Here is a 19,170-nt window from a genome sequence, read left to right on the forward strand (position 1 = left end):
TGAGAAGACGCAGAAATCCGGGATCAAAAAGACAAAACCTATGTACGTGCCAAAAGGGGCCTATGTGGTCCGGGGGACGATTCAACCACCTCGGCTGAATGAGCCAGTGGTTATCGGACGCGTGCCACAAAAGCCAATGACCAACCCGTCCACAGTGCCGTGGAATTATCAAAAGACTTTGGTAATGTACAAAGGTAAAGAGGTCATGGGAGAACTTCCAGAAAATACTTTCATTGGAAGGTATTCAAATACCCAAGAACTGAACAACGCCACACAAAGGCGCTTCCCGCCAAAGAAGCCCGTAAGTGTTGAAGAAGCGGAAGTGTTCTTCCAACAAATGAAAATGCCGGATTACGAAGTGATAGATCAACTGCGCAAGTACCCCGAGCAAGTGTCCATGCTATCATTATTGATGAGGTCGGCCGAGCATCAAAAGATCTTACTGAAGACCCTGAATGAAGCATATGTGCCAGTTGAAACCTCGGTGGAGCAACTAGAGCGGATGACAGAAAGATTCTTCGCCGCCAACCAAATCTCTTTCAGCAAGAATGATTTACCCCCGGAAGGAGCAGCACACAACAAGGCCTTGCATTTAACAGTTAAATGCGAGGACTACTATGTCAAGCGGGTAATGTTGGACGGGGGATCAGGTGTTGACATTTGCCCGCTCTCCACGTTACAAAGAATGGAAATTGGGACAGGAAGAATCCGACCCAACAATGTCTGCGTAAGAGCTTTCGACGGCATCAAGAGAGATACCATGGGAGAAATAGACCTGTTGTTGGTCATAGGACCAGTCGAATTTCGAGTCACCTTCCAGGTGATCGACATGGACACATCCTACAATTTTCTCCTTGGCAGACCTTGGATCCATGCGGCAGCAGCCGTTCCTTCCACTCTTCACCAGATGGTGAAGTTCGAGTTCGAATACCGAGAGATCGTGGTCCATGGGGAAGACAAGCATGCCATTTATCGGGACCCATCCATCCCGTACCTTGAACCAAGAGAAGGAAGCGAACATACGGTCTATCAAGCTTTCGAGATTGTACTGGCAGAGCAGCACGAAGAGGGAATGCCCTGCCCCCAGCCTTTCCTGTCTAACGCCTCGTTTATGGTGGCCAAAGAGATGATCCGGCACGGATTTAGGCCAAGGAAGGGGCTTGGACGAACCCTTCAGGGAATAACAGAACCTATTACTTCGCCAATCATCAAGAAACCTTTTGGATTAGGCTTCAAACCTACTCCAGCAGACGAAGAATGGGCAAAGAAAAGGAGAAATAAGGGTTGGAAGCTACCTCAACCACTGCCGGATTTATATGCAACTTTCATCAGGCCGAGGTACATTGAAGAAGAAGATGATGAGGTCTTCACAGCTGAGGAAATCGAGGAGATATGTGGGGCAATGAGAGAGATGCTCTACGAGGTCCACATGGTTCAACCAGGTGAAGGCACAAGCACTGCTGGGATGCTGTACATGGGGCCGAACGCCCAACTCCAAAATTGGGAGGCTACGCCATTCCCGACTAGACGGAAGTCCGGGTAGACCTGTCCTGCCACCTTTCCTGTGTCACAAGTTATCTCCAGGACATAACTTGAACGTTTTCTTCTTTGTTTGTTGTTTTGAATCCCTAGTTGTAAACATTGTTGTCTTCTAACTTTCCAAAGAAAATATTAAAAAAAATCATCATTGCTTTCCTATTCTTTCTTTTTTTCTGATTTTTATCATTTTTTCCTTTTATCTTTCTTTTCAGTCCTAATAATGCGGCTTTAAATATGACATGCTTGCGGACTTCACGCCCAGATCACAATGAGTTATTTAACTGCGAATTAATGAACCCAGAACCAGAATATGATGCGGAAGAGGCTTTTAGGGAGATAAACCGAGAGTTGGAATATTTCGAGAATAAACCTAAGCCAAATCTGAATGACACTGAACCGGTAAATTTAGGAACCCCGGAAGAAATCCGGGAGACCAAGATAAGCATTCACACGGACAAGAAAACGAGAGAGGCGATAATTCAACTTCTTTTTGAATTCAAAGACGTGTTTGCTTGGTCATATGATGACATGCCGGGACTAGGTGTCGATCTAGTGGTTCACAAATTGCCGATTCATCCTGATTGTCCTCCAGTTCAACAAAAGCAACGAAAGTTCAAAACTGAGGTCAGTGACAAGATTAAGGAGGAGATCACCAAGCAACTGAAAACAGGAGTGATCCGGGTAGTCCAATATACAACATGGTTGGCGAATGTGGTTCCAGTACCAAAAAAGGACGGGAAAACTCGGGTATGTGTAGATTACCGAGATCTGAACAGAGCAAGTCCTAAAGATAATTTCCCGCTGCCCAACATCCACATCCTCGTTGATAATTGTGCCAAACACGAGATACAGTCTTTTGTAGATTGTTACGTTGGGTATCACCAGGTATTGATGGATGAAGAAGACGCCGAGAAAACTGCCTTCACCACGCCTTGGGGCACCTACTGTTACCGGGTCATGCCATTTGGTCTGAAGAATGCTGGGGCTACTTACATGAGGGCCATGACTGCCATTTTCCATGACATGATGCATCAGGAAATAGAGGTGTACGTAGACGACGTGATAGTCAAGTCCAGGACGCAAGACAATCACATCCAAGACTTGAGAAAGTTCTTCGAGAGATTAAGGAAGTATGACTTGAAGTTAAACCCAGCCAAATGCGCTTTCGGAGTTTCGTCGGGCAAACTTTTGGGCTTCATCGTGAGCAGGAGAGGAATCGAGCTAGATCCAACTAAGATAAAATCCATCAGAGATTTGCCTCCCCCAAGAACAAAGAAAGACGTGATGAGTCTGTTGGGCAGGTTGAATTACATCAATCGGTTCATTGCCCATCTGACAAGCACGTGCGAGCCCATATTCAAGCTGTTAAGGAAAGACGCGGCGATCAAATGGACAGTTGAATGTCAAGAAGCCTTTGATAAAGTCAAAGAATACCTTTCGAATCCCCCGGTCTTGGTCCCTCCAGAACCGGGAAGACCACTTTTCTTGTATCTGACAGTCTTGGAGAACTCTTTCGGCTGCGTCCTCGGGCAACACGACGTAACCGGAAAGAAGGAGCAAGCAATCTACTACTTGAGCAAGAAATTCACCGGCTACGAGGCCAAATACACTCTGCTGGAAAGGACATGTTGCGCTCTCACATGGGTTGCTCAAAAGCTGAGACATTATCTCCAAGCCCACACTACATTCCTCATAAGCAGGTTGGATCCTTTGAAGTATCTATTTCAGAAACCAATGCCTACTGGGAGACTGGCTAAATGTCAAATCTTGCTTACGGAATTCGACATAGTTTATGTCACTCGCACGGCCATGAAAGCCCAGGCGTTAGCTGATCATTTGGCCGAAAATCCGGTCGATGAGGAATACCAGCCATTGGATACCTACTTTCCAGATGAAGAGGTAAACACCGTAGAAGTGATCTCGGAAGAAGCTCATGTTTGGAAGATGTTCTTTGACGGAGCCGTGAACGCCAAGGGTGTAGGGATTGGGGCAATTTTGATCTCGCCTTCCGGTCAGCATTATCCCACCACAGCTAGACTGCGTTTCTTTTGCACAAACAATACAGCTGAGTATGAAGCCTGCATTATGGGCATGCATATGGCAATCGATCAGGATGTCGAAGACTTGCTGATTATGGGAGATTCTGACCTGATCATCCGGCAGGCTCAAGGCGAATGGGAAACTCGGGATGTCAAACTTATCCCGTACCGACAACATGTGGAGGACCTCAGCAAGCGCTTTACATCAATAGAATTCAGGTACATTCCGAGGTGTCACAATGAACTGGCAGATGCACTTGCTACTTTGGCTTCAATGCTGCCCTACCCGGGCAACGCCCATGTCGATCCTTTGGAAATCCAAATCAAGGAAAGACACGGTTACTGCAGTATAATCGAGGCAGGATCAAGTACGCAGCCTTGGTACCATGACATTAGGAAATTCCTGAAAACGCAAGAATACCCAGAGATGCTACTGGAGATCAGAAGAGGACCATTAGGCGACATGCAAGTGGTTTCTTTCTAAGCGGTGAATTGTTATATAAGAGGACCCCGGACCTCAATCTCTTAAGATGTGTCGATATCGAGGAATCGAGAAAGATAATGCACGAAGTGCACGCAGGTGTGTGCGGACCTCACATGAACGGGTATGTCTTAGCGAAGAAAATCCTCCGAGCAGGTTATTATTGGATGACCATGGAAAAGGATTGATTTAGCTTTGTCCGGAAGTGTCATCAGTGTCAGGTGCACGGTGATTTGATTCATGCACCTCCCACGGAACTGCATCCCGTGTCCGCTCCTTGGCCATTTATCGCTTGGGGCATGGACGTCATTGGACCGATTGAACCAAAGGCTTCGAATGGACACAGGTTTATACTGGTAACCATCGATTACTTCACAAAATGGGTAGAAGCTATCACTCTCAAGTCGGTCACCAAGAAAGCTATGGTGGATTTTGTACACTCAAATCTTATCTGTCGCTTCGGTATTCCTGCGACTATCATTACAGATAACGCAGCAAACTTGAACAGTCACTTGATGGGAGATGTGTGCGAGCAATTCAAGATAACACACAGGAATTCCACTCCTTATCGGCCAAAAGCCAATGGTGCCGTGGAAGCGGCAAACAAAAACATCAAGAAGATTCTGAGGAAAACGATCCAAAGTTCCCGACAGTGGCATGAGCAGTTACCTTTTGCATTATTGGGGTACCGCACTACGGTACGCACATCGGTAGGAGCGACTCCGTATCTTTTGGTTTATGGGACCGAGGCTGTAATACCGGCAGAGGTAGAAATTCCTTCGCTTCGAATCATTGTCGAAGCAGAAATCGAGGACAGTGAGTGGGTCAAGACTCGGTTAGAGCAATTGACGTTGATTAATGAAAAACAGATGGCCGCGGTCTGTCATGGACAGTTATACCAACGAAGGATGGCCCGTGCTTACAACAAGAAAGTCCGACCCCGGAATTTCGAAGTAGGACAATTGGTACTGAGGCGTATTCTGCCGCATCATGAAGAAGCAAAAGGAAAGTTTGCCCCAAATTGGAAAGGCCCATACATCGTAAGGAAAATATTGCCAAGAGGAGCATTGTATCTAGGTGATATCGAAGGAAATGACCCCGACACAGCAGTAAATGCAGATGCAGTCAAGAGGTACTACGTCTAAATCATACTCCAGTGGTCCTGACACGTTTGAAAACGGCAAAGGTGTTTATTCCCTGCTACTCCCCAAACACTACCCAATTCCCTCTACCAACTTTTGAGCCGCTTACAAAACCAAAAAAAAAAAGAAAAAAAAAACAACAAAACCAAAACAAAAAAAAAAAAAAACAAAACAAAATTTGATTGAGGCCTGAACTACGTTTGACTTGATTCCGAAAGGATACGTAGGCAGCCTCTCCCTGAGGTTCAGTCGCACCAACAATAAAATCCCATTCACCCTGAAATTGAAACCGGGGCACGTCGAGCAGTTTAGAAGTTAGTATCATCTACCTCTCTTTACCAAGCACAAGCCTTCAAATCAATTACCGAATATGGTGGGGAACCAATAAGCATCACAAATGGAGACCAGCACACTCTGAATTGAGAGAGATAAAATGAGAGAGTCTCGGCGGTGAAAACCTTCGGGCACCACGAGGCGACGGGAGTAGAGAAACCAAAATGAGAGAGCTTGTTTAGTAAAAACTCGCAAAGAGTGCTATCAAGCGATGACAGGAAGAGAAATGAGAGAGGTCAGCCAGCGAAAACCCGCAAAGGGCGCTGTTGGCCGAAAAGGAATGACGCCACCCCAAGAAGGTCTCGGCAAAGTTCCACCAGTTTTGGAATCGCAGATCTGTTTTGGTTCAGGAAAAGCAAGTTCATGGAAGGTCGGACGTCCAGTCCAAAGAGCATGTCATGTCATTCAAAGCCAGCGTTATCTTCCTCAGATAAGTCTTTCTCGTCCCGAAAAGGGTATTCCTTTTCTGATTTGTTTTCCCCTTTCTTTGTTTCTTTTCGAATCCCTTTTTGCATTTTTACCCCGAGTTCAGGACACACCGGAAAGGACAGGTGGCATGGTTTATTTGCACGGAATCCCGTCTCATGAAGGAAAGCGCCTCATCTCGTTGGTATGATTGCCCAAGCATGATGAATCATGACGTTTGATGGCGTTTCAGAGTAAAGAGGAAAGAGAGAAATCTTGAAATCTTCCCCAGCAAGTCCGCCTTCGGACAAACCCCCACAGAGTCTCCCTCTGTACAAATCCCCACAGAGTCTCCCCTTTTGAACAATCTCCCGCAGGGTCTCCCCCAATATACAAAAAAAAAAAAAAATCCCCAGCACATCCCCAGCGAGTCCTTTTGTAAATATTCCCCAACAAGCTTACTCCAACGAACCCTAGAAAGCCCGCTTTGAAACAAATCCCCAGCACGTCCCCAGCGAGTCCCTTTGTAAATATTCCCCCCACAGAGCTTCCTTTTGTACAAATCCCCACAGAACACCTCCAATAAAATCCTCATTGAGAACCTTCAATCAAAACGGGACAAAAAAAAAGGGGCCTTACGAGGCAAATCATCGCAGAATCTGGAAATACAAGCCTGAACAGCCTAGAAGGGTTTCGCCATTCGAATCAAATCAATGGCGGAACTTCACAACAGAAATAAAGACGCAAGAAAGCAACTGGGAACGATCAAGGTCACCAAACCGACCGTCATTTCCGAACTAACAAACGATTCTTTGTTTGAAAGGTTGAAACAGGTCTAATCCAAGACAACCGTGCAAGAAGCAAGTGTCGCCCAAAAAAGAAGGTACACGGGTACAGGAAGTACTTCGGCAATGATGAATTCACTCAAAAGGTAAGTTCCCGCAAAACTCCCTTTTATCTTCTATTAAAACAAGAAAACTCAAAAAATAGATCGTGTAGTATTCTCGAGCTTTATCCCCAGCCAATCAGCAATAGGGTTTTAAACCCTAAACTGAATTTTCCTTTTAGTCAGCATTAGGGTTTTAAACCCTAAACTGAATTTTTCCTTTCAGCCAGCATTAGAGTTTTAAACTCTAAACTGAGCTTTTTCATGCAATCAGCATTAGGGTTTTAAACCCTAAACTGAATTTTCCTTTTAGTCAGCATTAGGGTTTTAAACCCTAAACTGAACTTTTTCCTTTCAGCCAGCATTAGGGTTTTAAACCCTAAACTGAATTTTCCTTTTAGTCAGTATTAGGGTTTTAAACCCTAAACTGAACTTTTTCCTTTCAGCCAGCATTAGAGTTTTAAACTCTAAACTGAGCTTTTCCATGCAATCAGCATTAGGGTTTTAAACCCTAAACTGAATTTTCCTTTTAGTCAGCATTAGGGTTTTAAACCCTAAACTGAACTTTTTCCTTTCAGCCAGCATTAGAGTTTTAAACTCTAAACTGAGCTTTTCCATGCAATCAGCATTAGGGTTTTAAACCCTAAACTGAATTTTTCCTTTCAGCCAGCATTAGGGTTTTAAACCCTAAACTGAGCTTTTTCCATGCAGTCAGCATTAGGGTTTTAAACCCTAAACTGAATTTTCCTTTTAGCCAGTATTAGGGTTTTAAACCCTAAACTGAGCTTTTCCATGCAGTCAGCATTAGGGTTTTAAACCCTAAACTGAACTTTTTCCTTTTCAGCCAGCATTAGGGTTTTAAACCCTAAACTGAGCTTTTTCCATGCAATCAGCATTAGGGTTTTAAACCCTAAACTGAATTTTCCTTTTAGCCAGCATTAGGGTTTTAAACCCTAAACTGAGCTTTTTCCATGCAATCAGCATTAGGGTTTTAAACCCTAAACTGAATTTTCCTTTTAGCCAGCATTAGGGTTTTAAACCCTAAACTGAGCTTTTTCCATGCAGTCAGCATTAGGGTTTTAAACCCTAAACTGAACTTTTTCCTTTTCAGCCAGCATTAGGGTTTTAAACCCTAAACTGAGCTTTTTCCATGCAGTCAGCATTAGGGTTTTAAACCCTAAACTGAATTTTTCCTTTCAGCCAGCATTAGGGTTTTAAACCCTAAACTGAGCTTTTTCCATGCAATCAGCATTAGGGTTTTAAACCCTAAACTGAACTTTTCCCTTTCAGTCAGCATTAGGGTTTTAAACCCTAAACTGAATTTTTCCTTTCAGCCATCATTAGGGTTTTAAACCCTAAACTGAGCTTTTTCCATGCAATCAGCATTAGGGTTTTAAACCCTAAACTGAACTTTTCCCTTTCAGTCAGCATTAGGGTTTTAAACCCTAAACTGAATTTTTCCTTTCAGCCAGCATTAGGGTTTTAAACCCTAAACTGAGCTTTTTCCATGCAATCAGCATTTGGGTTTTAAACCCTAAACTGAACTTTTCCCTTTCAGTCAGCATTAGGGTTTTAAACCCTAAACTGAATTTTTCCTTTCAGCCAGCATTAGGGTTTTAAACCCTAAACTGAGCTTTTTCCATGCAATCAGCATTAGGGTTTTAAACCCTAAACTGAACTTTTCCCTTTCAGTCAGCATTAGGGTTTTAAACCCTAAACTAAATTTTTCCTTTCAGCCAGCATTAGGGTTTTAAACCCTAAACTGAGCTTTTTCCATGCAATCAGCATTAGGGTTTTAAACCCTAAACTGAACTTCTTCCTTTCCGCCAGCATTAGAGTTTTAAACTCTAAACTGAGCTTTTCCGTGCAATCAGCATTAGGGTTTTAAACCCTAAACTGAATTTTCCATGCAATCAGCATTAGGGTTTTAAACCCTAAACTGAACTTCTTCCTTTCCGCCAGCATTAGAGTTTTAAACCCTAAACTGAGCTTTTTCATGCAATCAGCATTGGGGTTTTAAACCCTAAACTGAATTTTCCCTTTTAGCCAGCATTAGGGTTTTAAACCCTAAACTGAATTCTTCCTTTGTTCGGCGTTAAGGTTTTAAACCCTTGAACTGAACCTTTCCCCAGCTAGTCGGTATTAGGGCTCCAACCCTGAACTGAGCATGCATATCCTCTTTCATCAATTTTATGAACTTCCTGGTGAATAATTAACGAAATTTTCCTAGTGAAACTGGGGCAGAAAATTTCGTTCGTTTGTTTTCTCCCGCAGGTCTGACCTCGAGCCACATGGATCGAAATGACCCACGAGATGAATCCCAGTTCGGAATCAAAGAAAAAAAAAAGAAAAAAGAGAAGATGTCCCGAGATATCGGAGTAAATGCAAGGAAGATCGACTCCAACATTTGACTAAGGTCCTAAACCCTGCCAATTGCGTCTCACTCAGTATCCCAGAGGTTAAACAAGTCGCCGCAACTCGCAAGCATCAAGATTCAGATCGGAGTCTACAAGCAGAATCAGCTAAGACCCAAGATCAAGTCGTAAAAGAATCATAGATAGGAATCTTGTAACTAGCAGTTGACATGCATATAAGTAGTTAGTTCAGTTTCCAATTTTCGTTTGGTTGTAATAAGGCGGTCAGTGACGTAGCAGTGACAACAGCAACAGCAGTAGCAGCAAGCATTGCAATCCCATGGTAGTCCCAGCTACCAAAACTTCTCGAACTACATTGACCTGATTCCTGTTTAGCCCAGGATATGTAGGAAATCTTTGAAGCAAGATTCGGTCAGATCTTTCAAAAAAAAAATGCTTCATACGGAGTGGTCTATAGGCAAAAATCGCTCATACACGCTCACTTTATCTTTGCACGAAAACCCTTCGTGTTTCCGAACAAAGAGGGGCAGCTGTGAGCACGTGATTTTTGTTTTCGCGCGACAGTCGCTCCAAAAGAATAAAATTGGTCCTGCTGTACAATTTTTGGATTTCTGTGCGGCACTTTGTTGATTTATTTGTGACTTTGGCCCGTTTTTATTTATTTACTTTATTAAAACAAAATTCGAAAAAAAAATGTGTGTACGTGTCATGCATAATCTGAACCGTAACACGGTTTAAATAGAAAAGCATAAACAAGCATCTTTGTCCGTGATTTTGTTTTATTTAATTTTACATGTTTTGAATTATTTTAATGTGTGTGCAAATAATTGTACTAGGTGTTTATTTTTAATTTGATTTCACTTAGTTTTGTATTTTTATAATAAAAGGAAAAAGAAAAAGAAAAGAAAAAAAAGGGCCTTTCCCTTCCCTTCCGGACTTGGGCCAATTTTTAACAAAATTGGCCCAAGCAAATAGCCCAATCCACCGGTCCATACAGCCCACTCCCCAGGCGTCAAAACGATGTAGTTTAACACCAAAACTACGTCGTTTCAATGCCAATCCATCCCAACCATTCAAACCAAACTGATCCAACGGTCCGGATCTCTCACCCATAACCCCATTTGCCCGACCCGTTACCCGAACCAACTCTGCCCCCAACACTTGAAACGACACCGTTTCCCTCAAGTGGAAGGATCCTGGCCCTTCGTCATGCCTCATCCAACGGCTGAGGTCCATCCACTCACTCCATATATAAGCTGCCCCTCATACCCCACCCCCTGTCCAAATACCCCTGCCCTTCATCATCCTCACAAAGAACCCCGGAACCCTAGAGCCGCCCCCATCTCCCTTCACCAGAAACCCGGCGACATGAACGTCGGTGACCCTACCCTTAACACCATAGAACCCCCATGCCATCCTGAACCCAAATCTACCAACCACACGCTTCGAATCTTATCCCACCTTCTCGAATCTTCATTTGAAGATTCGAGTCGGAACCTAATCTACACCGATCTGCTTTAAATTCATACCAGACACTCCCCAGACCCCCCTCGTGACCAAACCATACTTGGTTTGGTCCGAATCTGATCAGGGAAGCCTGAATCCCAGATCTAAGTTTTGAAAGTTTTGTGTTCCTCCGTCACTGGTTCAACCGAAGAGATTAAGGTCTAATGGACTTTAATCAAAGTGTTTCTCATCTGAGAAACACTTCGTTTAAAGTCCGTTCAGCCTTAAGAAAGGCCTGACCAAGTCCGAGTTAAGGTTTTGATCTTTTGCGGTTTAAGGTGAGTTTCTTTCTTTTCTTAGTTGTTTTGGTTCGTTTGATTGTTGTAAGGGTCTGTTCGTTTTCTGTCCTTGACTTCTATCAACTGTGCTTCAACCGCTTTGCCTGAACCTCTGTTTGTTTGTCTAAAATCCCCCCTCCTATTCTGATAAGACATATGTATTTGTTGTACAATAATTGAGCTTCAAATGTTGACTGAGCAATTGGTTCCTCGAGTACCACTTTGCTCAGTCAGTATAATTCGAATTATGGGTCGATACTGTTAAATGTCGGATTTTTGGTTACGATTGTGTATGTTAATGCTAATATAGTCGAGTCGACATGTGTCGTCAATTAGTTTCAACTGTCCGAACAATAACAAATCGATTTACTTCTGCTAAGCATTTGTTGAGTCAATTAAGAACCAGTTTTTGTTTACTTATAGCTGTTTGAATTGATCAGTAATGTAAAAAGGATTGTTTGGTTTAAATTCTGAATTGGAAGGCATGTGCACTCGTGCACAGCATGTGCATTGGTGCACCTCATGTGCTTTATGCACAGCCTGTTTCCTGCATAAAAGGGCTTTTGATTTTAAAATGTTTTGACAGCATATGCTGTCAGATATATCCTACTGCTCATACCTTGCTTTAGTTTAAAAGTATTAAACCCTTTGAAAGTTGAAGCCTGCCAAGGGAATGATGGGGGGTTAATACTTAAACAACTAATTGGAATCTGAAAAGTTTGAAGGCACATGGGAGGGGACTGTGATATTCTGAAAAACAGGCTGTTAAAAGAGATAGTTTTGAGGTTTATAAGGGAGGAGATAGATATACAGGAAAAAAGGAGACTGGACCTGGAGAGCTGAAAAAGAAAAACACATACACAGAGAAGAGATACACAGAAAAAAGGCATACAGAAATAGAGAGAGACACTGAGAGGGAACATCTGAGAGTTTCAAATTCTGAAAACAGAAACTAAGAAAAGATTTCTCTTTGATAACCCAAATAGACTTCAAATTGAGGACTGACATTAGAACTTGAAAAGAAAGGAGATAGGGAAAGGGATATCACAAAATCAGGAATTGTCTTCTTCTTACTGTTTGTTCGATTCTCATTTTGTTCAAACTGTCCAAGTTAGTCCTGTTGTCCTTCAAGTGTCAGTTAAGTCTATTGTTTGGATTTGTGTGGTCTGCTTCTCCTGGAATTGGATTGCCTGATTCTCCGACTCCATACTATTGGGAATTTGCCTCATTCTGCCTTTCCTCCATTGGCTTTACTGGCCTTTTGCACTGGAATTTCTGTTCTATTGGTACCTGCTGTTACTGCTGCTGTTTGGTATCACTTCTATTGCCCTACTGACCCCTTGCTTCTTCTGTTGTATCCAATATCCAGGTACATACTAAGACTCGCATTTGATGTAACAATGAAAGCATGAACCAAAAGAGTTGAAGGAGTTATAATCACCTGTTGTATTGCTTATGAAATTTTTATGTTGTTAAGATATGCAGTTTCTTGGTCTGTTAGCCTAATAGAGACACATTAGTAAGGTTGTACTTAATTAAAGTTTATGCCAATCTGAAACTGTGACATTTTATTCGTTTAGTAGTACATAAGATGTAAATACAATCCATGAAATGTGCAGCCATTTTAATACAATTGCTAACTCAAACTCGCTCTTTCAGCATGCTTCGAATATGTAAGGGCAAATGGCTGTCTTAAATCTAGCTAAAGCTAATACAATTTCAGATTCTTGATTTTTAGTTTCATTAGGCAGTTTTATGGGATGAGTTTCTAATATCCTTAGTCGCATTTTCTAATAAGGGGTTTTAATTAATCTTGTCTGAATAAGTTAAAGTTAGGGAGCTCTTGTAACAGTCGTAGCATTTCGTCAATCTCATATACTTTTCTTTTATCAAGTTCAAAGCATGTTTTCATGAGGTACCATGCTTCTTCATTCCGTAAATAATTAATCGGATGATTAGCTAAAATCTGGATTCGGCAAAAGCATATAGTTAAATTAGCATATACCTTTTCTTCTAGTTTTAGAGACAAATGCATTAGAAATGTAGCCACTTTAGGACATCCTTTCTAAAATAGAGATAAGCCTAGCCAAATAAAGATGCAAAATTGCGGGGCCCTCAATAAATAACCATGATAATTATTTGGAATTCAGGATAGGCCATTTAATAAATTTCATGGCCTTCTACAAAATAATAACGCGTTAGACTCTTTAGGCGCGGCTTAATTAAATCATATTCTTAAATTCGGGTGCACATTGATGTGACCCAAATCCAAATCTCAACGAAGTCCAAATGTGTCGACGATCACGGGTGCATTGATTGTGACGTGGTTCGAGATGCATTTTCACGACGTTGCAATTCTATAAAAAATAAATGATAATAATAAAAGCGGTTTAAACTTAATAAAAGCACATAAGTCACAACATGTATTTAAATCAGATATTTAGCCATTATAACAATTTAAGCGATCGTGCTAGAACCACGGGATTCGAGGGTGCCTAACACCTTCCCTCGGGTCAACAGAATTCCTTACTTAGAATTTCTGGTTCGCAGACTTCATTTGGAAAAGTCGAAAATTTCCTCGATTTGGGATTCAAGATAAACCGGTGACTTGGGACACCAAAAGCCAAACCTTTCCCAAGTGGCGACTCTGAATTAAACAAATAATCCCATTTCGAATATTGTCACTTAAATTGGAAAAACTCCACCCGCGCATTTAACCCCTCGGGGGCCGGGCGCGCAAAAAGGAGGTGTGACATTATCCTTCTACATTTTCACCCAAAACAACTCTCTCTTTAATCTTTGCTTATAGTTATTGCATTATCTATTACTTAATAATGTTATATTCATGTGATCTTTTATTAGCTTACCAATTGACTTGATATCTTGCTTATTACCCTTTTGATAAACATATATAAATATAAAATTTTTATTTATTTTTGTACTTTTATCCTCTTACTTGGAATTCTATTTTCATTTAAATCTTTCAATAATATTTGTGAGTATTATTTAATTATTTAATATACTTATACTTAATTAATTCAAAGTATAAATATTCTCACACTATCTCTATTTTCCTCTTTATACATCCTCTTCCCTACTATGAATTTTTATTTAGTTTTTTACATTAATATTTTACCAATAAACAAAATATATAAAATCACATTTTATTTTAAGTTATAACTTTGAATTAGTTTAAAATATTAATAGATAATTTTTTTATTATTATACTTTAAATCTATTGAATTTTCTTATAATTATTTTTGTATCACGTGTAATTAAATTTTCTTTCTCTTTTAACATTAGGATACAAATAGACTTTAATTTTCGTTCATAAAATTACCCACACGAGATATTTATTTTGTATTTCTTTAATTTATTATCCAATTTTTATTTTTTTTATCTAGTAAAACTTTAATTTTGTAGTCCTATCCATAGTTTGACCGTTTCACCATAATTTTAATCTAAATCTCAAGTTCAAATCGTCTTTCCCTTCTATTTATAATATTAAATATTTTTAAATTTTTTATTATTGCTATTAAGTTACCTAATATATAATATTTTATTTTCTTATGGCTTTCAGTAACATGCCTCTTTATTTTATATCATAATCTATTTATATCCTTTAATATTATTATATAAATAGATGTATGATTTTTTAATCTTGAAATAAATATTTATTTTATTTAAAATTAATACCCAAAATTATCAAATTCTTTAAATTTATTAATAATATTTTTAAGCATTATATATTTACTTTATTTTATTTTTTATACTAATTCTTAGTATAAATAACCTCACATTATCTCTAATTTATTAATATTTTGATTTTTTAAAATTTTTTAATCTATTAAACTTCAGTTATGTGGCCTTATCCACTTCATGACCATTTTTTATCATACTTAAAAAACATTTATATCAAATTTAAATAAGTTTTATCCTTTTTCGTTCTTTATGATAGAAATTTTTATTAGTTTACTTGAATTTAATATTCACTTTTATCACATTCATTTTAATATAATACAAATGATAAATAAAAATTATTTCAATGGTAACTTTGACTCTATTGCTCATATTCTTAAATATGAATTTTCTTATCATATTAAAAGAAAAGTCCCATATCAAATTCAAATATATCTTATTCTTCTATTTTATCCATTGGACCACATTTCCAAAAATCATCTTATACTTTCAAACTTAACCTAGCAATACTCAATTCAAATATTAATCGTAAAAATTCTAATTGTTGCAACAATATTTTCACTATTATTTTAAGAAATATTTGTTTATGTATAAAATATTTATTGTCTGAATTGTCAATATTAATATAACCTCATTATATATATATATATATATATATATATATATATATATTATTTAATTATTTTTCCTACCATAGTTGAATTATACACAAAATTTAATTAAAGATACCTATAGTAATGTATATTGCTCACAAATAAGATCAGATACAAAGCTTGTACTAAATAAAAAATTATTATTCCAACTTAAAATTAATGTGTAAGATACAAAATAAAAATTTAATTAATTCTTTCTCAAAAAAAGATACCTATCATAACTGAATTATACACAAAATTTTAATTAAAGATACCTACAGTAATGTATATTGCACCCAAATAAGGTCTGATACAAAGTTTGTGCTAAATAAAGAATTACTATTTCAACTTAAAATTAATGTGTAAGATACAAAACAAAAATTTAATTGATTCTTTCTCAAAAAAGGATACCTACCATAACTGAATTATGCATAAAATTTTAATTAAAGATACCTACAGTAATGTATATTATACTAAAATAAGGCCAGTTACAAAGCTTGATCAATTAATTAAAATTCGTCCCTACCATAATTTATTTCGTCCCTACCATAATTATACAAAAAAATGTTAACTAAAGTATACTACTAATAGAGATTTGTATCATAATTAAAAAATAATTCTTATTGAACTACTATTTCCATTAATTATGTTTCCATTTATAATTCAAATTTTTACTGTTGTCTTAAAATTGCCAAGTGACTTTTTTTTAGCTTGCCACTTGGCTTAACCTCATGCTTCATTACTCTCCTTTTAATACAATATAGATAGATAAATATAGATATTTAATTATTTTTTACATTGTATGTAATTTGTATATTTTATGTAAGATATTATTTTGTTGCTTGAATTTTTTTAATTTTTAAAATCAATAAATCTTTAATATCTTAAGTAAATTTTTATTTTATTTTATATTTTAACTTACTCCAAAGTATAGATAGTCCTATGTTATCTCAGTTTACGTCTTTCTATATTTTTTATTTTTTTCTACTATAGTTTTTAAATTAACTTTTTTACCTCCATATTTCTAGCTAATATAGAAGAAAATCTATGAGTAGATCATTATATGATCTAAATATAGTAGATATGAATATAAATATACATATAAATATACATATAAATATAAATATAGATGATAGATTAAATTTGTCTAAGATCTATCTAAATTATGTATAAGATTCATTCAACTACTTCTATTAATTATGTTTCCATTTATACTTTGTAATTATAAATATTGTCTTAAATTGCCAAGTGACTTCATTTTAGCTTGTCACTTGGCTTAACCACAATGCATACTACTCTCCTTTTAATATAATATAGATATTTAATTTTTTTCACATTGTATATAATTTGTATATTTTATGTAAGATCTTATTTTGTTGCTTGAATTTTTAAAATTTTTAAAATCAATAAATCTTTAATATCTTAAGTAAATTTTTATTTTATTTTATATTTTAACTTACTCCAAAGTATAGATAATCCTATGTTATCTCAGTTTACGTCTTTCTATATTATTTTATTTTTTTCTACTATAGTTTTTAAATTAACTTTTTACCTCCATATTTCTAGCTAATATTGAAGAGAATCTATGAGTAGATCATTATATGATCTAAATATAGTAGATATGGATATAAATATACATATAAATATAAATATAGATAATAGATTAAATTTTTCTAAGATCTATTTAGATTATGTATAGGATTCATTAAACTACTTCCATTAATTATGTTTCCATATATAATTTCTAATTATTAAAGTTGTCATAAAATTGCCAAGTGGCTTCATTTTAGCTTGTCATTTGGCTTAACCACAATGCATACTACTCTCCTTTTAATATAATATAGATTATAGTTTTTAATTAATTTTCACCTCCATATTTCTAGCTAATATAGAAAAAAATCTATGAGTAGATCAATATATAAATATAAATATTGAATTATAGATATAGATATAGATATAGATACAACTATACATATAAATTTTTTATAGATATATAGATTAGATTTGTCTAAGATCTATTTAGATTATGTATAAGATTTATTAAACTACTTCCATTAATTATGTATCTATATATAATTTCTAGTTATTAATGTTGTCCTAAAATTGCCAAGTGACTTCATTTTAGCTTGCCACTTGGCTTAACCACAATGCATACTACTCTCCTTTTAATATAATATATATAGATATATATATATATATATATATATAGAGAGAGAGAGAGAGAGAGAGAATATAGATATATTTTATTTTGGAAGATTTGCACAAATAGGATGATTTGAGGAGGCTATTTGAATCTGTCTCCATTTAAGAAATTTGTACAAAAATAACCTCGATGTTACACTATGAAGAATGAAAAAAATACCCTCTATCGCAGAGTATAACTTTAGTATAATCTTCATTCTACATATCTTATTAAACTGTTCATAAATCTTGCCAGATTATTTGCGATACTTGCCTTGTTCGCAAGTGGGCATAATCTTTATTTTATTTATCTTGCTAAATTATTTACAAGTCTTATCGGACTGACAAAATTGTGTTCAATTGTTTACAAATCTTACTGTATTTGTAAGACATGATTCTACTTATCGACTAAACTAATATTATAACTTATAAGCATTAATATTGTAACTTTTTTTAATTATATATTATTGTAATTTAATCAGTTATAACGAGCAACTTTCTATTTTACTCAAATTATCCATCAATAACTTTATACAGAGTTGACTCCGTTAACACAAGGAGTGCAGTGACGTGAAAAAAATTCTTTCATCTTTATTTTGAGGTTTCTGATTTGAGCTATGAAAATGGGCATTTGTATTGATACCCATTTTTTAGGCTGTTATTGAAGTTATACTTGTATTGTATAAAAAATTATAAAATTTATCCACCGAAATCTGAAGTAGTCCTATCCACCCAATGAATTGAGTAAGGAGGGCTCTTGGGAAAATTGCCTCTAGGGTTCTCTAGGTTTGAAATTTTTAAGAAATGAGAGAAATCCCGTCTACTTTTACACAGTTGCATATGTTGCAATTGCGATATCTTGTTCGCAATTGCGAACTCCTCTTAGAATCCCAATAATCGCATTTGCGATGAAATGCTAAGCAAATGCGAACCCTGATGCCCTTGCAAATGCGTACCTTTCTTCGCAAATGAGAAAATCATCACAAAAGGTACTGAGTCGCAAATGCGACTCTGCCTTCACAAAAGCGGAAATGGCAAGTTCGCAAATGCGAACTTTTACTTCGCAATGTGAGTATCCCCTGTCATGCCCAGGCTCGCAAATGCGAGCCGGATCTGCAACAGACACCAGAAACTAAATGCATCAGCTATGTTTCTAAGTCCAGACTCACTCCGTAGCTTATCCGAAACTCACCCGAGCCCTTGGAGCTCCATACCAAACATGCACACAAGTCTAAAAACATTATATGAACTTGTTCGCACGATCAAATCACCAAAATAACACTTAAGACTATGAATCAGACACCAAAATCAAATGAATTTTTAAGAAGAGTTTAGAATTGCTATTTTAACAACTGGATGTCCGAATCACACCAAACCAATTTCGTTTCTCAGCGAACTTTTTGTCACGACTCCAAATACCCAGTCGTGATGGTGCCTATCACATTACCAGGAAAGCCCACCCAAATCATTAACCACAACAAGTTCCTTTTATAAAACCATTTTCTAACACATGTTTATATACCAAATTTTCATAATAAGTGTTTAAAACACAATTACATACGCGGAATGTCAAATAAACATGAAAACTACACAGTCCCAAATATCTGGTGTTACGAGTCTAGAGCATCTACTACATAACTGACTGTATGATACAACATAAGTTTAGAAAATGCG

The sequence above is a fragment of the Nicotiana sylvestris genome, chromosome 4 (assembly GCF_000393655.2).
Source record: "Nicotiana sylvestris chromosome 4, ASM39365v2, whole genome shotgun sequence".
NCBI lineage: Eukaryota > Viridiplantae > Streptophyta > Magnoliopsida > Solanales > Solanaceae > Nicotiana > Nicotiana sylvestris.